Here is a 7,399-nt window from a genome sequence, read left to right as displayed (position 1 = left end):
AGGGGGGTGAGAGAGAGAGGGGGGTGAGAGAGAGAGAGAGAGAGAGATAGGGAGAGTGTGTGAGAGAGAGAGAGAGAGAGAGAGAGAGAGTGTGTGTGTGTGTGAGAGAGAGAGAGTGTGTAGTATGGTTTGTTTTTCAGTTTCAATCTACCAAATCTACTTATAAAACTTTGGTTGGCCTGGGGCTATAACAGATAGCAGAAGACGCTTGCCCAAGATGCCATGCAGTGGGATTGAACCTGAAACCATGTGGCTGAGGAGCAAACTGTTCACCTACACAACCATGCCAATATATTTTATTATCCATTCATTGTTATCATCAAATCTCGTGGCTTCTAAGTATTCTGTATAATTTACCATTAGTTATATCAGCATGTATTCGATTGTAGCAAAACACAGTAATAGCACAAAATACCAAAACATTACAAGGGTACATGAACCATGACCTCCCACCAGGCAGCAACTCTGCCAAAATGTGATGCATCAGTATTTGCTAGTTTAATGAGTATAGTAGAGGAGATAGTGAGACAGGTATTGTTCTACATTTTGTTCAGCCTTAAGGCTATGGGTATTGTCTTGTATATTTCTGTAGCATGAGAATGATACCTGTCAACAATGCTTCTCTCACACTATGAAGTAACAAAGGTGTTCAAAAATGAAAGATAAAAATGAATGATAATGGCTTCAGATTTTGGCACAAGGCTAGCAGGTTCAAGGACGGGGGGGGGTTCATTGATTACATCAACACCTGTACTCAACTGGTACTTAATTTATCGACCCCCCCCCATTTCAATCCAAGAAAAAAAGGATGAAAGGCAAAGTTGACCTTGGCAGAATTTGAACTTGAAAGAACGAAAGCATTCAATAAAGAAATATTTTATAATTAATTTGGTAGGCTAGTATAATCATCATTATCATCATCACCATTTAACGTCTGCTTTCCATGCTGGCATGGGTTGGACAGTTTGACGGTTTGACTGAATGAAAACTGGTAAGCCAGGGAGTTGCACCAATTTCCAATCTGATTTGGCATGGTTTCTATGGCTGGATGCCTTTCCTAACATGAACCGCTCCAATAGTGTAGCGGCTGCTTTTTACGTACCACCAACACAGATACAATTGATGTGACACCGGCATCGGCCACAACTATGATCTCACTTGGCTTCACAGATGTTTACAAGCACAATATATTGCCAAATGTCTCAGCCACCTGTCACTGCCTCTATGTGCCACTAGCACATCCAATATTGATTTCAGATTTTGGCACAAGGCCAGCAATTTTAAGGGGAGGGTAAGTCGATGAGATAGAACCCAGTGTTCAATGAATATATAGTATCAGTTTCAAATTTTGGCACAAGGCCAGCAAGTTTAGGGGAGGGTGTAAGTCAATTAGATTGATAACAGTGATTAACTGGTGATTGACCAGTGATTGACCAGTGAAGGTGCATGGCTCAATGGTTGGAGCATCGTGCTTATGATCGTGAGGTTGTGAGTTTGAATCCCAGACCGGGCTGCATATTGTGTTCTTGAGCAAGACACTTTATCTCACGTTGCTCCAGTTCACTCAGCTGTAGAAATGAGTTGCGACGTCACAGGTGCCAAGTTGTATTGGCCTTTGCCTTTCTCTTGGATAACACTGGTGGCATGGAGAGAGGAGGCCGGTATGCATGGGCAATTGCTGGTCTTCCATAAAACAACCTTGCCCGAACTTATGCCTGGGAGGGTAACTTTCTAGGTGCAATCCCATGGTTAGTCATGGTCGAAGGGGGTCTCAGCTGTGATTGACTGGCACAAATTTTATTGATACAAATAGATGAGATGTTGCTAAGCATTTTGACCAGAAAAGATTTGAGAAATTTTTGTGTCTGAAGCCCAAGTTTTTTTTTACAGAATCACTTTTTTGAATTTCATCTGCCCAGTGAAGTGGTTGCCAAAATTTTACCAGTTCACTGGATCCTTGTGTCTTTAAGTTGTTAAGCTGTGAACTCTCAAATAAAATTGTTTACAGACAATAGAGGAAATCTTCTGGTTTGGATTTCCATCAAAATATATTGGCATAAGCTTCATTAACTATTTAAAGGTCTTGGAAATGAGCATATATATATATATATTACAGTACAGTTCAATATTTAAGAGATGAGGAATTATGTAATTTATTTACATTATTTACATTTGACAGATATTTGTCCTCATCTTGTTTGTTGTTAACACAACATTTTGGCTGATATACTCTCCAGCCTTCATCAGGTGTCTTGGGGAAATTTTGAACCTGGGCTCTCATTGCTAAGGTATAATGTTATTATTATTATTATTCAGGTCAGTGAATAATAATAATAATAATAATAATAATAATAATCATAATAATAATTACATCAAAAAATACCTTAGGAATTAGAACGCAGGTTCAAAATTTCCCCAAGACACCTGATGAAGCCTGGAGAGAGTATATCAGCCAAAACATTGTGTTAACAACAAACAAGATGAGGACAAATATCTGACGAATGTAAATAATGTAAATAATGTATTTATTACAGTATTCTGAGGGATAAACATCTGTATTCCAGGCTAAATTAAGAAGTCAAAATGTCATTGAAAGCTCACTCCACTCATCTTTGATGGACATCCTTGTGATCCCCAACCATACAACTTGGATAAAGCTTATTATACACTTAGTTCCATCAAACCATTTCCATCATTGGTACCAATAATCTATTAGTATTTCACATAGAAAAATCAGAGGCAGCTAAGTCATTGATAATTTTCAATATTATAAGCACAAGCATAGATGCAAGTATGGCTATGAATAGGCCCTGGTATGGCTGTGTGGTTAAAAGGTTCTCTTTGCAGCCATGTGACTCCAGGTTTAATCCCACTGCCCAGCACTTCAGGAAAGTGTCTACTATAGGCGAGGTCTGATCAATGTTTTGTGAATGAATTTCATAGACTGAAACTCTGTGGAAGCTGGTGGTGTCTGTGTACATGTATGCATGTGTGTGTGTGTGTGTGTGTGCGTGTGTCTTTGTCACCCACCACTTAACAACTGGTGTTAGTTTGTTTACATCCCTATGACATAGTAGTTTGGAACAAGACACTGATAGAATACATACCACACTTTTTAAAAATAAGTGCAGTGATTGATTTGTTCAACTAATAACTCATCATGGGGTTGCCCCAACATGGCCACAGTCCAATGGACTGAAACAAGTAAAGGATAAAAAGATTCGTTATCATAGTAATTATGTTGTTTAGCTAATTAAAAACATACTTTAACAAAAATATTTTACTGCTCAATTCCTGCAAAAAACTAGTTTCACATTAGTTTCAAAACATGTTAAGTAAACTTTATAAAATAATAATGAGCAAACAACAAAACCTGTTTTCCTTATATGTTTTTAATCTTCAAAGATGAAAATATTATCCTTATTTATCAATATTTTCACATTCTATTGCCTATGCTGCTCCATAAACAAGTCTTAAATCTTACTTGATGTTTATATTCACTTCATCAAAGAATATTTTCAGTGACCTATTTATGGTATGAGATACAATTCTATATTTTCTCATTTTTTTTTACCCTTGATATAAAAGCCAATTAAAACTAATATTTTTCACTCTTTTACAGCATTAATCTTGACCAATAATTAAATAATAATCTCTTTTTTTTATTTCTTTTAAATACAACTTAATCAATTTTATACGGAGATATACTTACATAGCAAGTGACCTGATCTGAGATTGTGTGCTGGAACGAAAACAAATGCAGTGTGGAAGGTGTTTATAAGCCATTTAAAAATGGACAAAAACCATAAGATTCACTTCAACATTTAAATTGAATTTGCCAAAATATTTTCGTCGCTTTGAGACCACAACCTGTTCACTGACAAATGGTGTTTTTTACGTGCCACCTGCACAGGTATTGTGATTTATAATACATATATTCCTTGCATATTTCTTCTCCCCAAAGCAAGGTGATTGAGCTATTCATATAAGATTGCTAATCAAATCTAAGTCTCTTTTTCAAACAAGTCCTTGTAACAGTTCGTTTTCACACTCAAAATGTTGTTTGTACAATAAAAATATACAGGTTATGGACTGCGCATACAAAAATATATATATTTGATTTTTATATTTAAAATTTTGTTTGTATAACCGAAATTTCTGAAGTTTGTGCATTGTACATACAAAAAATACATATTTGGAAGTAAATAATAATATTTATAATTTGATATAAAGTATAGCTATTTTCCACTCCTCTCCAATATTTCAGTTTTCTGTGTTGTTTCTCTACTTGCTCAAAATAACAGCCACATCTCCTTCATATCATAACCATAATATCTTTAAGATACATACATACATATCATCATCATCATCGTTCAACGTCTGTTTTCCATGCTGGCATGGGTTGGACGGTTCAACTGGGGTCTGGGAAGCCAGGAGGTTGCACCAGGCTTCTCTTTATAAATGTTCTGAAATCCTTCACAGCCTTGGATTTTTTGTCTCATTCTGTTAATTATATATATATATATATATATATATATATGACACTACAAGAATAAAAAATATTATTTAACTCAAAGCTCTGTACTACAAGTAACTACAGCTGTTGCCGAGTCCTGAACCACAAATAAGTGCAATTCAAGAAATGTAATTTATTGGGGTAGAAAAATAGTACTAAGTCCTCTTCTGTGTGAAAAACAAAGTTTAACCTATTTTCACCATGTGCATTAACTTTTTAACTAATATTTTTTAATTTTGCTTTTTTGTAATTTATTGGATGAAGTTTGGGTTTTTTACAATCTTTATGGAAGCAAATACCTCAAGCTATGAGAATTCAGTGATTTATTTGTTAATGAATGAATTTATTTATGATTTAATTAGAGAAAGAGAGCTTTGATTCCAAGAAGATACTCTGTGATATTTCACTGTCATATGTAAACACCAACAGTCTATCTGACTGGAATTTATTTTGGGATTTATTGATTCTGTGCAGGGCTAAAATGACCCCATAGTTGATCATTACATCAATGCTCTTCTTTGTAGTGTGGGCCCTACAAAACGTTCAACTTTGAAGAATTTTCTTCAGTGTTTTCCTGAAGAAATTCTGTCAGGATAAATAATGAGACCAAACAGTATATGCATCAACAAAACAACACAACCTTCATTACATAAAGGAAAATGAAGGCATATCTAGCAATACTTTTTCTAATTACAATTGTGCCACTTCCAAGTTACAAAGACTACTAAAATACAAATTCAGTTCTGAGACAGAAACTGATATCTTGTAAATTCATGTAAAAACATCTACATGTAAGCTAACTTAACTGTATTCAATCTACCTGGGTACATGGCAGTGACACGACAACCGATAAAAATCAACAAAAAGTAAAACCAAATTTACAATGTACACCAACAATCATTACATTCTATCACCAAATTTCACCCAAATTTGTGCAATAGTTTTATTTTTATGATTTTTATACTAGCCTAACACACCATTTAATCAGAATCTCTAGTTTCTAACATGAATGGGAGATTTATATTTAAGAGTTAATTTAACACAAGACTTTTTAAAAAAAGGAACTGAGAGAGAAATCATATCATCCATTACTACTTTAATATCAATAATAATATTCATGAACTGAAAAATTCTGATAGTCAAAACCAAATCACAGATTCAAGCAGGTTGTTGGAACTTGCTTATATTCTTCTAAATTATGGGAAAAATTGAATGAAGACATAGTGGTGAAGCTGAAATGAATCTAGGCATGTTTCAACTTAGAAACATTCTATAATAAAATATTATGAAGAAATCCAATTTAGAAGAAAAAGAAACAAAAATGCTGGAAGGAGTATAAATTAGGTAAGAAACAGTGCATATATTCGAATAAAACCATATAAATTGAAAACAATAGTTTTGGAAAATAGAAAATTTGGAAGTTTCAGTTATAAATGAAGTTAAGGTGTACTAGTTAAAACCTACATGAAGTCATACAATACTCTCGCCTCACAGCTGAGCAACATATAACTTGAAGGCACCATACTTAATTAGACAATAAATAAATGAATAAAAATACTTTCAGCTTATGCTAGCAAAGTAACTTTTCTGTTCAGTAAAGTTAACAAAACTGAAGATGTTAGTGTGCCATGGAAAAAGAGAGAATTCTAAAGTTAGTGTTTGTATGATTAATGCAGAACATCTGAGCTTTAGACAGCAGGCATCATTGTAGTTGTTGCTGTTGTTCTTGCTGGTGTTATTGTTATCTAGGCTCAGGTTAGCTCTGGATCAAAGATTTTCCAGCCATAAACATCCTCTAAGATGCCCCTATATATTTTTTTGTTAGATAATAGGATAGGATTAACAATAACTTTGCCTGTTATTTCACAAACACTGAGTGCCTGCATAGAGGCAGCTAACCACCATTGGCTCGATCAGACAATAGTTACAATCTTGTGTAGGATGGATGCAACTATCTATCAATTCCACCTGCTAATTATACAGACACTTCTCACCTATACAATGTCATATCAGTTTCCTTTGTCTGGTTGTTTGGATAAAAAGAAGTGCTATGGAGCACAAAAGGCAGACATCAGTTTATTTTCTGTCTTAGAAAAAATTCTTATGTCTATCATCAAGTAGCACTTAGAGAAGAAAAATGGCAGAAGCTTAGTCAAAATTTATGAGAAGTGAATCAGAGTTATTTGATATGCATTGAATTTTGGCCATCTATTTTTTCCCCCATATAATGGAAAGAGTATAATTTTAAGGCTGAGCCTCAGTTTATTCAATATCCATATACACCTATACTATTATGGCAGCAAGTTAGCAGAATTATTTGCCGATCACACAAAATGCTTCCCAGCATTTCCTCTGGTTCTTTATAAGCTAAGTTCAAATGTCACTGAGGTCTATTTTGCCTTTCATCCTTTCAGGGTGGATAGAATATGTATGTGAAGAACTGGGGTTGATGTAATCAACTAAACCCATCTCATTAAAGTTGCTGGTCTTGAGTCAAAAGTTGAAATTATTATTATTATTATTATTTTATGTTTGACTTTTGTTTTGCATTTGTACAAGTTGGATCCAAGTCTCACCCAGAGACCTCAAGAGACAACAAGTTAGAAGTTCATGTAGGTGTTATGCCTAGGGTACCACATATTTGGATTTGTACAGTTTTGTTCTAGTGAATGTTTAAGAAACCATAAGAAAATTATGTGTTTGTTTAAAAATTTGAGATCACATAGACAGTATTTTACGTAGGATATGGGCAGTTCCCATGAGCACTATCTTTTGAACTTCAGCCATTTTGGGGTTTCCTGGTATCTGTGCTAGGTAGTAATCAGCCCATTTCGCTGTCATTCCCAGGGCACCTATGACAATAGGTATTGTTTTCGTCTTCAG

This window comes from Octopus bimaculoides, chromosome 2 (genome assembly GCF_001194135.2).
Source record: "Octopus bimaculoides isolate UCB-OBI-ISO-001 chromosome 2, ASM119413v2, whole genome shotgun sequence".
Taxonomy (NCBI): Eukaryota; Metazoa; Mollusca; class Cephalopoda; order Octopoda; family Octopodidae; genus Octopus; species Octopus bimaculoides.
Note: the sequence above shows the minus strand (reverse complement) of the source record.